General features: G+C 43.7%; 1 protein-coding gene across 1 annotated transcript in view; it reads right to left on the reverse strand.

Moving 5' to 3' along the window:
* CARNS1 (carnosine synthase 1) overlaps positions 1 to 13043 on the reverse strand; it is a 35938-nt gene extending 22895 nt beyond the window's left edge. Inside the window, exon 1 of the mRNA XM_060772382.2 lies at positions 12743 to 13043. The gene's annotated coding sequence lies outside the window, so the exon portion shown is untranslated. The remainder of the gene's footprint in view (positions 1 to 12742) is intronic.
* Between the last annotated feature and the right edge of the window lie 3156 nt (positions 13044 to 16199).

The following is a 16199-nucleotide window of genomic DNA, read 5'->3' on the forward strand; positions in this document are numbered from 1 at the left end:
CTATGCGCTGGGTAGTTAGCAGGATCCTCCCTATTTCCTGGTGCTATTATGTTATAGATAAGGTAAGGGCAACACACAGTTCTGACACACCCATAAGAAGCTGCGCAAGCATACAAATAAAACCCAGCTGTGTTTTTCTGTGATAGGAGCTGCATGAACAACCATTCCCATATCTGCCCTGAAAATAACCTAATGTCAGTATATTCTTATTAGCCGCACTATGATTCCCATTCCCTTTCTGGGCCTCCCTCCGCAACTTGAGAACTATAGAAGAGATAGGCAAAAACACCTGCTGGCTCTCAGCCGATCAAACTTTCCCAGAGTCTGCATTGTGCTCCCTCTTCACTCCGCCTATTATTACCTGCTTTCCACCATATAACTTCATAAATCCCTGGGAAGTGCTCAGAATCTGGTTACAAACACAAAGGGCTATTTCCATCAGCAAAGCATTAATGTTGGCTCCAAGGTCTCTTTTGATTCCAGGGAAACCGCAACGCTCATAAGTGAAGGCAATTGTACCTGAGCTCTAAGGGTGGGGCTCACCTTACATCTACATTTGAGGGTTTAACTTTTGCAAATGTAATCCCTTAGATTTAATGACTATTTTTCTCTAGAAATCTCTAGTTTCTTCAGTATTTATTTATCATGTCAAAAGCAAACCAAGGGTGCAGTTGTAATGATTTTAAAAACACAAAGTTTAACACCGTGGCATTATACTAATAGTTCTTTCAGTATGAGCTTATCTTCTGACAGCAGCTGATCATAGAGTTGCCCTGGAGGACATAGAGATTCCTAGAAAAGCATTTTCTCGGGTTAATTTTATTGTCTTTATTATTTTTATATGGTTTATATTATATGTTAATGTTTTAATTATATTTTATGTTATTGGGGGCATTGAATATTGCCGTTTGTAAACTGCCCTGAGTCGTCTCCTGGCTGAGAAAGGTAGTATATAAATATGGTTTATGAATTAATTAATTAATTAATTAAAATCATTCTTTAATTTTCAGTTTATCCCCTTTCACTCTGCATACCTATCCAACAGACACGAAGGTCTTAGCATAATTTTTTAATTGTCAGGTGCAAGGCTATTTACTGTCCACTAATGTCAGTGTAATTGGACAGAGAACGGAACTTGTCCTTTCATATCTGTGGCTCCATCTCCAGATTGGGGAAGGGGACACAATTTCTGGTTGCACCAATTAACAACCAGGCTTAATGAAGTTCCTGTTTCTTGTTAGAAGAACAACGCTTGCCGTTTCCTCATCAAATCCATGAATTACGGAATCCTCCCTTTTATATCTGGATATATCATGACTTCAAGATCTGTTTTACAGAAGCATTTACACCAACAGTCATTCATCATTTTTCAATTCAGTTGCCTGCCATTCAGAAAGCAATTTTTATACTATCTTTTGGATACAAATTAGAAAAAAAATCGTCATGTTTCTTTTTTCTATCAAATATGTTGCAATAAGAAAGGTCTGGCACATTTTAAACAGCATGACACCTTTTTGGGTACTAAATGTCTAAGGCTCCATTTACACTTCCATATAATCCAGTTTCAGAATGCAGATTAACTGCATTGAACTGGATTATATGACAGTGTAGACTCTTATAATCCAGTTCACTGCAGTTAAATCTACATTTTCTGAGTCTACAACAGGCTTGGCAAACTGTGGCCCTTCAGGTGTTTTGGACTTCAAAATACCTAGAGGGTGTTTGCCCATGCCTGGTTCAAACTGCATTATATGGTAATGTAGATGGGGCCTAAGCTTTCACTTGCTGTGCATTCCACTAATTAAACATGAATCAAAATTTAAATTGCAATTAATGTTTTAGTTGATTTATCTTAACAATTAGGGCCCTTCCACGCATCCCTATATCCCAGAATATCAAGGCAGAAAATCCCACAATATCTGCTTTGAACTGGGTTATCTGAGTCCACACTGCCATATATGCCAGTTCAAAGCAGATATTATGGGATTTCTGCCTTGTTATTCTGGGATATAGGGCTGTGTGGAAGGGCCCTAATCAATTGAAGATTGAAGCTCTATTTATTACTCAAATTTAGGCAAAATATCATTTTTGCATAGCTAGGGGTAAGACATGATTGATTGATTGTTTAATTTAATTACTCCATTAACTTATTAGTACATTTTAAAAGAAAAGAAAATGTGCCTGTAATATATTAAAAGATCCTGTTCTTTATGAGCAAAGAGCGGACTGATGTAGGCATTCCTGCAGCCAATGTATACATGATGAAATTAATCTTCTTGTCAACATCTGATTTTGCCTGTACCATTCCAGCTGCCAGAGGAAGTTGTTATCCATTACAAAATAATCTCAAGTTTGTGTTAAATCGGTGTGGTATCTGTTTGAATTGGCTATTAAATAATCACTGAAAACCAGAAGTTTCCAGTTCCGGTCTACTATGTATGACTACCAGTAAATGCCAAAAATGACATAAGGCAGGATTAAAGTTAGTTTGAAATGAAAGTTTCCTTTACTAGTTGCAGAGAAATGCTGGCGAATGTTCCTGCCAACTCTGTATAACTGTGTTTCTACTGGAGCGTTAACTTTGCAATATATTCATACAGTCTAGATTTTTTTTTAAACTGCACATAGAAAGAGAAGATCTGCTCTGTCTCATGATTCCAGAACCGAAGGTCATTCACTGAGTGGGAAACTCAGGACAGACCAAAGACATGTATTTTCACACAGTACATCATTAAACTAAGGAATTTACTGCCGCAATATATTGTTACAGCTGTTGTCTTGGATAATTTTAAAAGGATATTCGACAAATTCACCCAGGACAAGAATAACCTTGGCTAACTACAGCATTAGAAGTACAGTGGGTTTGATCCAGGATACCAAAATGAGTAGATGCTCAAGTCCCAATGGCAAAGTAAGATGGTGTCCCTGATATAAGGTAAAGATTTCCCCTGTTATGAAGTCTAGTCATGTCCGACTCTGGGGGGGGGGGGTGGTGCTAATCTCCATTTCTAAGCTGAAGAACCGGCATTGTCCATAGACATCTCCAAGAATGACTGCATGGAGTGCCATTACCTTCCCGCAGAAGCGGTACCTACTGATCTACTCACATTTGCATATAAAACAGCAAAATCATCCACCCATGGATGGTTGAATATGTGGATGTAGAATCCATAGATTTATGAGGAGTCAACTTTAATATATTTCTGTGTGCCAGATACTGAGATATTTCTTCTTCTCCTGCTTGTGAAACAGTTCTCCATGCTCAGAAGATCTAAATAAGACATGACACACAAGGAAAAGAGAACGGCAGAAAGGGAGGGGGATTCAGTATAGCAGGTACAGTCTGTTCTTCTCTCCCTCTGAGGCCAGTTTCATAAGCTATTGGTATCTCAGCTAGAGAGGGTTGTGCTACCAGATCCGCTCTCCCTCTATGGGCCACAGCAGTGGGGTGAATGGAGGCCTTTCTTTAATATGCAAACATAAACATCTTATACCATATTCATCTTATTTAGCTGGTGTAGGAAACAGGATACTGGAGTACAGAACCCTTTGATCTGACTCAAATGCAGGTTGCTCTCATGTTCACAGTTAAGTGCAATCGATTTCCCACAGGAAACAATGACAGGAAGTACCTGTCATTGTTTCAGATATCCCAAGGCAAGCTGTTTGGGGTCCAATAGGATTTATTTTCTTCCTTATAGACAGAAAGTTTTAAACAATGTGGGTTGTTTCTAAAGACAGGATACCAGCGATGCTCTCTATTTACTGCAAGAAATAGTGAGTGTGATAGCAGGATGCTAAAACTAGGACATCCTGTTAGTCCAAGTACACACCACCATTGTAAAAATGCAGAGACTGGGGAAAAATAATGCATCATAGTTGTTGCACGAGACATACTGAACATAATGAATTGCAAATGATGCTCAAAAATAGAAGGTTGCTAGTTTTTTTTCTTTTTCCCCTGGTCTTTTCAATAGGTAATCATTTTTGTGCTTTCAAAAACTCCAGCTGTGTTTACACACTGAAGTGGAAGTTAGGATCAATCCATGCATATCACTTACTTTAGTATTACGACATTGACTTTTATGGGGCGTCCCAAACTATTTTAGCTCTCTTCTGTAATGATGCCAAGTAAATTTAAACAAGAATCTTATGTCAGGATACCCTGATTATTTTCTAAATGATCAGCATGTAGAGATTGCACTATATTTGAAAGTGCTCACATAAGACGTTCTAACAGATATGGTTGGCATATTGACAAGAAGCAGAAATGGCATTCTCAGTGATGGCTCTCACACCTTATGGAATTACCTCCAGAGGGAAAGCGACAGAGAGGAATGACTGGCTTCATCTGAGGCTACTTTCGAGGAAGCTTTAAAACATACTCTCTGGTTTCCAAATGAAATGATTTTATGGTATTTCAAACTGTATTTTATTATACCTAGGCTGTTTTACATTTGCTTAAACTTAAGATGCTTTTATAATCTGCTTTATACTGGACCAGACTGGATTGTTTCTGTATTGTAAATTATCTCGAAAGTAACCCAAGAAACACAGCCCAGAGAAGTTCAGCTTCTCTCAATAGAGATATGATATAACTGCAAGCAGGTTTCCCTGAAGCAAACTCTTAAAAGGTACAGAGGCTCCTGATAAATCAAACTGATAACTTCAGTGAAATAGAAGATGAGTGCTCACAAATCAAACTGTGAGACAGCTGGGCAATAAAGTTTGAAAATGTTTGAACATCAAATATTTTACCAGCTCGACTGACCAAGGCTTCTTACTGGGATATGTATTTTTAAAAACTTTTAAATTAGTTATACTGTTTAATATGATGGTTTTAATTGCTTCAAGGTTTTTATTTTTAGGGTTTTTAAATGATTCTGATTGGGAGTCATCTTGAACCTGACATTGAAAGAAAGGCAACATACAAGAAATCATGCATATCTCAGTGGGAAAAGTTCATAACTCAGCCTCAGATACAGGCTTGAGATGTATAGAACCACCTCCAGTTAAGAGCGCCTAAATCACTCGTATATCTTACAACCAGCTTTGCTGGCTAGTGCTTCTGGGATTTAAAATCCTATGTCTCTGATGGAGTAAGTGCCCCTTTCCCCAGAGTAGGCAGACCTGAGTAAGGAACCTTCCAGACTGGCAATTAATCCATAACAGAACAGAATGTGGATTATGGAGATCCAGTTCATGCTGGAGTGCCTACAGAGGCACCACACAAACTGGCTGCAAGCTGCAAAGGAGTCCCCAGAGAGTTGTGACATCTCTATATTCCATATTCTGTTCCTGATTCAATCAAAATCAAGGTTTTTTTTCTTACCTCCTGGCAAATAGCTTCCCTGGCGTTTGCTTCATAGCATGACAAGGCTGTAAAAGCTAGCATTCCCTACCTACCATTGCTTGTTAGATTCTACATACCATCCTAGTTTTAATGTTTTAGTCTTATTTTAAGAGTTTGAGCTTATTATGTTGTACATGTGTGTGTGGCATTATGTTTATTTAAGTTTGCTGTTTTATAATCTTGATTTGAGTTTGTTTACCCACTGTTTGACTTGTTACTTGTGGTTTTTGGTACTGAATGATTACCACTATGTTATTTCTGCTGGAAACAGCCCTGAGTCCCCTTGGGGAGATAGAGCAGATTATAAATAAATTATTATGATTATGATTATTCCCATAGGAATGCTGTGCTTTCATTGCTGGGGAAGAGGTATTCCTTTCCCTAATTGCATTTGGCTTGCTCATTTGCCTGGCTTATACACAGGAGGGATGCAGATGATTTTATAGCTGGAATCAGGAATTCTGCTGAGGTTTTTAAGAATCATGTTATATCTGGCTGGATGCGAGTTGGAGCTTGCATTGGGGTTGGTAGGGGTCTGCACAACCTCTTGAGCTGACTTCAAGCTGGATGTTAGTGCCTGTGTAGATGTGTCCTAAAATGGATTTGTAATTGCAACCCCAGTGGCACAGTGGGTTAAAGCACTTAGCTGCTGAGCTTGTTGACCAAAAAGTCACAGGTTTTATTCCGGGGAGCAGCTTGAGATTCCGCTGTCAGCCCTAGCTTCTGCCAACCTACCAGTTCGAAACAATGCAAATGTGAGTAGATCAATAGGTACCACTCCGATGGGAAGGTAACGGTGCTCCATGCAGTCATGCCGGCTACATGACCTTGGAGGTGTCTATGGACAACGCTGGCTCTTTGGCTTAGAAATGGAGATGAGCACCACAACCCAGAGTCAGACATGACTGGACTTCATGTCAAGGGACAACCTTTACCTTTACCTAATCCAGCTAGCACATTAATGTAAATAATGGATACATAGAGTTGAGCACCTTTGTTATTCATTAGTACCAAGTGTGCCAGTTTGCCACTTCATTGTCCTGCGATCAGATTAACACAAAACGTTCCCTTCCTCCACTACTCCCCACTCAGCGTATCTGGTAGTGTTTTTTTTTTCAGTGCATCTGCACAATCCTAGCATTTTAGAAATTGGAAAAGATAGATAGGGTTATAGACATACATAGATATATAAATGCACTTTTGGAATAGTGATGGTAGAGGAGGAGAATCCTGCCCACTGACATCATGTTATGGACAGCATGCCAGCACAGAAGTGAAAAGGACCCATCATATTATGTAGCAGGATGTCCAGTTGTAATGGCTCCTTGCCTGCCTCTTGTGATAAAGTCTTGAAACTTTGGAAAATGCAAATTCAAATCTGCCACAGAACTTCCTGGGTGACCTTGAGCCAGTCACTCTAACTAGACATAGCTCATAGAGCTGTTATGAAAAGGAAGTGTGGAACAGAGTGATACATTCCGTATCAAGTTCACGAAATTTTGGCTGTTAATGTAACTAATAAATAAATAGAACAGCTTTATATGTCCATTTGCTATGCACTAAAAGAATGGAAACTCTCATTCAACTTACAAAAGCACCTGCAACTGATCGTCCCCGTCCCCCGTCCCCCCAGGGAGACAGGGCAGAATATAAATAAAGTCTTATTATTTTTAATATCTTTATTTCCACAGGAAAGCTGCTACTTACAACCACCTTTTGAAGAAAAAGGAATATTGTTTTATGACTAAGCTCAATTGTTTGACTGTTATCTAAAGCGCTAACAGGAAGCAATTTGTAATCCTGCGGCATGTTCAGGTAACCTGCCAGCTGCAGTTTCTCAGTAATAAGTAATATAGAAGGCTCCCTCTCAATGTCAATGTTTCTTTGGGAAATAGTAGCAGACCGGTTTGTACAGCAATTAAAAAGACTATTCTGTAATACCTCTCCATTTCCAAGGACAGTTCCAATTTAGGTCTGTACCTAGGACTGAATTGTTTTTTGTTTTTTTCTTTTCCACTGTGTGTTATTCAAAGAGAGTTTAAGTTTTTACTCAGGCCTCTGACCAGGCATAAACTGGAAGAATGCGCTGTTCAACTGAAAGAATGGGACAGATATAAAAGCATATGGTAATTTGGTTAAAAGATTCTCAAGCTGAGAAATATGTGGGAAGTAACTATTATAGAACTGTCACACAAATTATAATAATGCATTATATATGTGTGTGTGTGTGAGAGAGAGAGAGAGAGAGAGTAAAAAACAATATAATTATTTCAGAATAAATGGTTATAAGCCTCCTTAAGACACAAACAGGGGGGAAAGTGAGATGCTGCTGCTGATTCTAGTTACAGCTAAGTGTTGGACCTTTTGGTGATTGAAGTAGTCTTTAATCCAGTAAATACAATGCTTCAAAAATACTTTTCAATAGTTTAGTGCTCAACTGACCAAATCCTTGCTGACTAGTTTTGTGTGTGCGTGTGTCTGGAGTGACTTAAGAAACTGTAAGTCACTTCTGGTGTGGGACAATTGGCCGTCTGCAAGGACGTTGCCCAGGGGATGCCCAGATGTTTGATGTTTTACCATCCTTGTGGGAGGCTTCATGGGGAGCTGGAGCTCACAGAGGGAGCTCAACCCACTCTCCCCAGATTTGATCTGTCCTGCCAGCACAAGGGTTTAACCCACTGCGTCATCGGGGACTCCTACTGACTGTCTCAACCTATTTCTCTCTCTGAATCATTACTACACTTTCAAACTAAAAGCCAGTTTACATATGATTTAAAAAGAGGTGGTAAATGGTCCTGATATTACCCTGCCAGAATGGAAACTGGTGGCCCTTCAGAGTTGTTTAGGCACTGGTTCCCTTAATCACCACATCTTTTCAATGATCAGGGAGGGCGGGGTTTATAGTTTGACCACACCTGGAAGATAACAGGTTACCCAGTCTTACAATATGGAGGTGTTCAACTCTTTACAATACGCAGCATCTTCTATATTTTTGAAATAACATCAGATGAGACAGATAATAAAATTGTGTATTGCCTTATCTTGTGTAAGCTAAGGGACATATTTTGTTCTCCCTTAAAAATATTTCTGCATCAGAAGTTAAGCTTTAGCACCACCCACTCTCCACTATATCAATGTATTATATACAGAAAACGTTGTATGACAATCATTTATATATAAACACTAGAATGGTTTCCTCGAAGTTGGCAGCTATGAGGGGGTAGCATAATTAATCATTGGCAAATAGCTACTTTGATCCAGTTTGGGAAAGTTAGACAACAAGTATGGGAAGAATTTTAAGTAGTAATCCCCATCCCTTCTCAAATTCACCACATAGGGATGGCTAGTCATCTATGGGCCTTAACTACTGGCACCTCTCTCCGCTGGCTATTCACACTGGGGTTCATAGGTTTTGCAGTCCAAAAGCACCTGGCAGATGGACCTCTCTCCAGCCTTAGCTTAGGGGAAAAGCACATTTTCAACAAAGTTGAAGTTGGTTGCTTATTTCTCACTCCTTATTTGCATGAACATTCAAAACACAGGTAAATCATTCAGACAAATAAGGCAGGATGCAATATGGTGTATTTAGAAAATATTTTGTTGATGCAAAAGCATTCAAATGTCATATTTTCATTCATCTGAATAATTTAGCTCTGTTTTGAATTTGGAAATAAGCAACCAATTCCAGCCTCCAATAGCTTCACAGGACTTTGACTTGTGCCACTTCCAAGGATCATAATGACTTTTGTAGGGTTTTCGGAGCCTGGAGAGGTGGTGAAACCTCCGCAGTGATCTTCCTACTAGGGTGCACAGCTGCTTCTCCTTTTCTATGGTAGCTTCTACATTTTCAGAAGCCACAAGGCTGAAGAATGCAGGCATCGGTCTTCCAGGTATAAAAAGGATTCTTAAATCTTTTCCACTTGCAATCCCTTTCCACCCAATTAATTTTTACATGGTTCCAAGGAATATTGCTATATGTGACTCACACCAATGACTGATCAAGAGCAAACTTGGTACACAGAGCATCCATGACTCACTCTAGTCCTGGTAAGGTTTCTGAGCCGATGAACCGTGGAGGACGGAACTTGCAGTACCTTCACTCACTTCCTGAGACCACTGTGATGCATACCAATGACTGATCAAAACCAAACTTGGCACCCATGACCCATTCTACATCCTGGTGCAGTTTGGAGGATGGTAGACCATGGACAATGGGACTTGCAAATGGAAGCTGTAGTTCACCTGCACCCATTGAACCCAGCCAACATTGGACATAAGACTACACTTAAAGCACAGGCAATGCCCTCTCAAATAACCCGGGCACCACTGGGTCCCCAAGCTAGTAGGTATATAAAACAGGTATACAATTCAAACATTGACCGATGATAAATCAGCATTTGCAAGGCTTGCTAAACAGGTTAATTTTCTTTTTTCATGAAGTACAGCTGAACAATTTTCTGCAGAATCCACTGTAAACACTGGATGTTGTTGCTAAGAGATTTGTGTAACTGGGTGGTGTTCAGAAGCCTTTAACTGTGGCCAATGTTTTCATGATTCCAACATTTCACTAATGAGACCCCATTTGGAGTTGGGGCCCACAGTTTAAGAAGAAAGGCTCTTGACCACTGATTCCCAATCCAAAGTCCTCAGAGATGTTGCTTACTTTTATTTCCCAACATCTGCAGCCTTCATGATGGGAACTGTTCTTAACTATATTGTGAGGACCCCAAGTTCACCTTCATGGTGTGTACACCTCCATTTTACCTTTCTATCACACAGTAAGGGAGATGGGGAAAATGCAGGCATCCCTTCCTTTTTCTGGACGTATCTGTATGCAGGACAAATGGCAAACCCATTCAGGATAAGACAGGAAGTCAGGATCACAGATATGCAGGCAAACATGTGCATATCCACCCATTAAAGCATACCTCCCTGTCTTTCTTTAGACTCTAAAGAACAATAACACTAGGGACGTTATCATATTACATTACACTGTGATAGTGCTATTATATCACCCTAGGGCTGAGAGCGGCGGTTAATAAATGCAGCAAATAAATAAATAAATAAATAAATAAATATTATTTATAATAAAATATGGAACTGTCTATCTCTGTGGCTGAGATAGTGGCACCTTTGCCTTCTGATAGTACAATGTACACAAACTTTGCTTCATGCACAAAATCATTAAAATAGTATATAAAATTACCTTCATGCTAAGGCAGGCATGGGCAAACTTTGGATCTCCAAAACACCTGGAGAGCCAAAGTTTGCCTGTACCTGTTATAAGGTATACTTGAAACATACATCAATTTAGTGTTTAGTCTTGGGTCCGATTTTCAAGATATCTCATTATGCATATGCAAAGATTCCAAAACCGGGGGGGGGGGGGGGGGGATCCCAAACACTTCTGGTTCCAAGCTTTTCAGACAAGGGATGCTCAACCTTTATGAACACACCTTGAGATGGCAACATTAGCAATTATGGTTCATAAAGAGTTTGAGATAAATGGTAAGGAAAAGAGGCTTACTCACTGGACTGCAAATGCTTTCACTCCTTAGACTACATGCCCATCTATGCCACCCTCCCTAGCCTATTCCAGCTGGTAGTAGTCATCCTTTTCAGTCAATGGAGGATAGTAAAGGTAAAGGTTTCCCCTTGACATTAAGTTTAGTTGTGTCCAACTCTTGAGGGGCGTGGGGGGGGGGGGGTGAGCCGGTGTTGTCCGTACATGCCTCCAAGGTCATGTGGCTGGCATGACTGCATGGAGCGCTGTTACCTTCCTGCAGAAGCAATATCTATTGATCTACTCACATTTGCATGTTTTTGAACTGCTTGGTTGGCAGAAGCTGGGGCTAACAGTGGGCACTCACCCTGCTCCTTGGATTGAACCCATCAACCTTTTGGTCAGCAAGAACTCTCTGCCCTGGAGTGCGGTGGAGGCTCCTTCTTTGAAGGCTTTTAAGCAGAGGCTGGATGGCCATCTGTCAGGGGTGCTTTGAATACAATTTTCCTGCTTGTTGGCAGGGGGTTGGACTGGATGGCCCACGAGGTTTCAAGTTCAGCAGCTCAGTGCTTTAACCTGCTGTGCTACCTATTCCTCTTTACCTGCCAGGGCAACCCCACATGCAATCCTTGGATCTAGTTGCTGGCAGAGGTTCTTAACAAGGGGCCCATGGACCTCTTGGGGGCCCAGAGAAAGATCTCAGAAGCTTGAAGCTGGGATTTACAGTTTTGGACAGGGGATCATAACGAGGGACCCATGGACCTCTTGGGGGCCCAGAGAAAGACCCCAGGTGGTCCATGTGCTTGGACTGAAAAACATCAACGTATTATCTTTATTTTGCCTGACCTCTAACTAAAATCTAGCATTTCCTTCTCTTATGAATGCATGGCATTTGTTGTATAACCTGCAACATCGCTTTACATTCATCCATACTGTGAAATGATGGTAGTTGTAAGATCTGACGCCAGGTCACACGTGATCACATCCCTGCTGTGTACAAACTATTGTGGGGCATGGTGATGATGGGCGCCATAAACCTACATCCTGAGAAAGGGTCCCTGGGACCAAAAGAGCGAGGAAAGCCTTGCTTGGGAGGCAGAAGGCCCTTAGAATCCTCATTTAGGAAACCACAATCCCCAGAATTCAACAGGATGTTGCCATGGCAGTGGCGAAGTGGAACAATCGCGCTAAAACACAGTAGTAGTGGTGGTGGTGGTGGTGGTGGTGTGAAAGAAACCCCTGCAGCAGGTTCTCCTTCCCTTGCACTGCCGCTGGGGAGCCTCGTCTCACCCTTCCCTTTGGAACTTGATGCTTGGATTCCCCAGCAGGTTTTACAAAAAGGGAGGGCGGGGGAGAGGAGTGGGAGATCGAGGGAGCCCGCGGATTGGCGGAGAGAGCCCGGGAGGCGGGGCTACGGGTCAAGCAGGGACCCCGCGAGCCGGAGAAGCCCCCGTTCCCTGCCCCCCGCGCGCCACGCTCGCGCTGCCTTCCCGCACGTCCGTCCTCGCGCCGCGCGCCGCGCGCCTCTTGCACGGAGGGCATCCCGGAGAAGGGAAGGAGGAAGGGCCGGGACAGGTTGCCCGCTCCCAAGCGAGAGGAGAGGAGGGGGAGCTCTTTCCAAACCCAGCGCCCCCTCCCCCTCCCCCTCCCCCTTGTATGCAGGCACTTGCAGCCTCCCAAGCCATTCCGAGCCATTGTATGTAGAAAGATAGAGATACACACACACTTACGCACACGTGGTGCCTCCTTTCTCTCCGCGCAACAGGCGACCCTGGGGATGGGGAAGGGGAGGGAAACGCAGCACGACCCTCCCGGACTCCCTCCCTCCTCCTCCTCCTCCTCCTCCTCCTCGGGCCCCTTCTTCTTCTTCTTCTCCTTTCTCTTACCTCGAGGTCGCGCTGCGAAGGCGGAGGATGCGGAGGGGACGGAGCCGCGCGATCCGGTCCAATCCGACGGCAAGGGCAGGGCGGGGCGGGGAAGCGGGAGACCGGAGCCCAGCGACTGTCCCGGGATTAGCGCCGGCGGGTTTTATATAGAAAGGGCGCGGGCATGCCCAGTGGAGCGGCGCCGGGGAGGCTTATCCAGCATCAGGGCGGGGAGCCCGAGGGAAGGAGGGAGGGAGGGAGGGAGGACGGAGGGGGGCAAGAGGCGGGCAGGCACTCGCCGGCACCAGAGACGCCCGCGCTGGCCATGGGCCCACGAAGGGAAGGGGAGGCGAGGCGAGGGGGGGGGTCCACGCTCCTCCTACGGGGAAGGGAGGGGGAGAGGGGGCGGGATCCCGCTCCATAGGGAACAAGAGAAGGATGGCGGGGTTTCCTCTCCAGGAAAGATGGGTCGGGGGCTCTCGGGTGACGCAAGGCGCCCCCTCACCCATTCATTCAAGGCGCCCCCAGTGGCGCAATGGGCTAAACCCTTGTCAAGACCGACAGGTCAGAGGTTCCAATCCGGGGAGAATGCAGATGTCAGCTTCAGCTCTCCGTGCGGGGACATGAGAGAAGCCTCCCACAAGGATGGGAAAACATCAAAACATCCCCTGGGTAACGTCCTTGCAGACAGCCAATTCTCTCACACCAAAAGCGACGTGCAGTTTCTCAAGTCGCTCCTGACACACACACCCATTCATTGGGTCCCAGGGCGAATCAAGCCCGAGCCCTCCCTCGAAGCCCAAAGGACCCCCACCAAGGGGCCTTCAACACTGACCATTTCAAACAGAGTCAAACCACGATGGGTGACAAGGGAAAACCTGGGGCCCTTCCACATAGCCCCATATTCCAGAATATCAAGGCTGGAAATCCCATATTATCTGAGTGTGGACTCAGATAACCCAGTTCAAAGCAGATATTGTGGGGTTTTCTGCCTTGATATTCTGGGATATAGAACTGGGTGGAAAGGCTCCTGGATGGGGATTACACAAAGCCTAGGGGCCCTTCCACACAGCCCTGTATCCCAGAATATCAAAGCAGAAAATCTCACAATATCTACTTTGAACTGGAATATATGGCAGTATGGACTCAGATAACCCAGTTCAAATGAGTTATTGTGGGATTTCCTGCCTTGATATTCTGGGTTCTCTGGCTGTGTGGAAGGGCCCTGAGTTCCCATGGAGCCCTTGGTGAGAAGGAAATACTAGATTTCAGTTAGAGGCCAGACAAAATAATGATGTTTCTCAGTGCAAGCTCATGGACCACCTGAGGTCCATGAGCTCCTCGTTAAGAACCCTTGCCCAAAACTGTAAATCCCAGGATTGCATATGAGGTTGCCATGGCAGGTAAAGAGGAATAGGGGCTGAGTATCCTCCATGGGGAGCCCCCGGTGATGCAGCTGGTTAAATTGCTGAGCTGCTGAACTTGCTGACCGAAAGCTCAGCAGTTCAAATCCTAGCAGTTCGAAAACATGCGAATGTGAGTAGATCAATAAGTACCACTCCAGCGAGAAGGTAATGGCACTCCATGCAGTCATTCCGGCCACATGACCTTGGAGGTGTCTACGGACAACAGCAGGTTCTTTGGCTTAGAAATGGAGATGAGCACCACCCCCCAAAGTCGGACTCAACTAGACTTAATATCAGGGGAAAACCTTTATCATTATCTGAGTTCACACAACCATATATTCCAGTTCAAAGCAGAAAATGTGGGATTTTATTCAGCTGAGCGGAAGGGGCTTAGGATCTCATCCAACCAGGGAAAGGAAAGCCAGGGAAAGGGAGAGAACAGTCTTAGATCCTCTGAAGATGTCAACCACACATGTTGGTGAAACTATCCTTTGCCATTTGGAGTCAGGTAGCAACCTAGTCCTGAAAACACATTCTGGGCTCCATTTCCATGCTCTGCGGAAACTGCCCTTATGTCATGCAATGGCCTTCACAGGACTCCGTTTCCAAAGCACATGGAAATGGAGCCCAGACAGCGTGGGATGAGGTCTCTATGGACTTTCTTTTGTGTGCTTTTGTGGGAGTCTCCTGTCTGGCTGTCTGAGTTTGAAGCCAGCTTCAAACTGAATTAAATGGTTAATGTGAGGAGTTTTTTATATACAGAACACTTTAAGTAAAGGTAAAGGTTTCCCCTTGACATTAAGTCTTGTCATGTCTGACTGGGGGGGGGGGGGGGTGCTCATCTCCATTTCTAAGCCAAAGAGCCAGTGTTGTCCATAGTCACCTCCAAGATCATGTGGGACAGCATGACTGCATGGAGTGCTGTTACCTTTCCACAGTGTGGTCTACTCACACATGCATGTTTTCAAACTGATAGGTTGGCAGAAGCTGGGCCTAACAGTGGGAGCTCCCCCTGCTCCCCAGATTTGAACCACCAACCTTTTGGTCAGCAGGTTCAACAGCTCAGTGGTTTGACCCACTGTGCCACCAGGGCTCCCTCAGAACATTTTAACATTGACCAATTCAGTGGGTCCTAGGGTGAACCAAGCCTGAACCCTCTCTTGAAGCCAGGCTGACTTCACTGAGTCTGTCCTACCTTGGACAAATCACATTCAAGATAGAATTGGAATCACAGAGTTGGAGGAGACCCCAAGGGCCATCTAGCCCAACCCCATTCTACCATCCCAAAATACACAAAGCACTCCCAACCAATGGCCATCCAACCTCTTGTTTAAAAACTTCCTGAGAAGGAGACTCCCATCACACTCCAAGGCTGTCACACTGTCAAACAGCTATAACTGTCCGGAAGGTCTTCCTAACTTTTAAGTGGAATCATTTTTTCTGCAGGTTAAATCCAGTACACTGTGTCTAGAGCAGCAGAAAACAAACTTATTCCATAGTACCTTTAAACAGCTGGATGGTCATCTGTTATTGGGTGTTTGGGTGTGGCAGAATGGGGTTGGACTGGAAGGCCTATGTGATCTCTTTCAGTTCTATGAACATACAAGAATGCCTTGCTGTCAGGAAGGAAGTGCAGAAGGAAAAAAGGAAGGCCATATTCCAGGTGGTTGGATGCTCTCAAGGAAGCCTTGGCTGCCTTGAGATTGCAAGACTTTCATCAGCGGTGTCTTAAAAGGCTCTCAATCATCGGGTTCCCCAAAATTGACTTGATTGTTGATTAACAAAGGAGGCTCCTACTAAGTATGTGACTTAGCTTCCATTTTTGTTCAAGGAGAGTCACTTGCAGAGTGGCTGGTCATCAATCTAAGATAATGTAAACAGGCAATGAAGAGTTTCCAAAACAGCACAAAGGGAATGGAGATAATGCCGTACAGCATTAAGGTGCAATAAGGAGCCTCTTTTTAAAAATGTGCAGGATAGAGGAGGAAAAAAACACAAAGCTAGGGAGGCTCATTAAAACAGCTCCTGTCTTGCGTACTACCAGTAAACCCATTTCACAGAGGCAGAGATGA

Source organism: Anolis sagrei, chromosome 1 (genome assembly GCF_037176765.1).
Source record: "Anolis sagrei isolate rAnoSag1 chromosome 1, rAnoSag1.mat, whole genome shotgun sequence".
NCBI lineage: Eukaryota > Metazoa > Chordata > Lepidosauria > Squamata > Dactyloidae > Anolis > Anolis sagrei.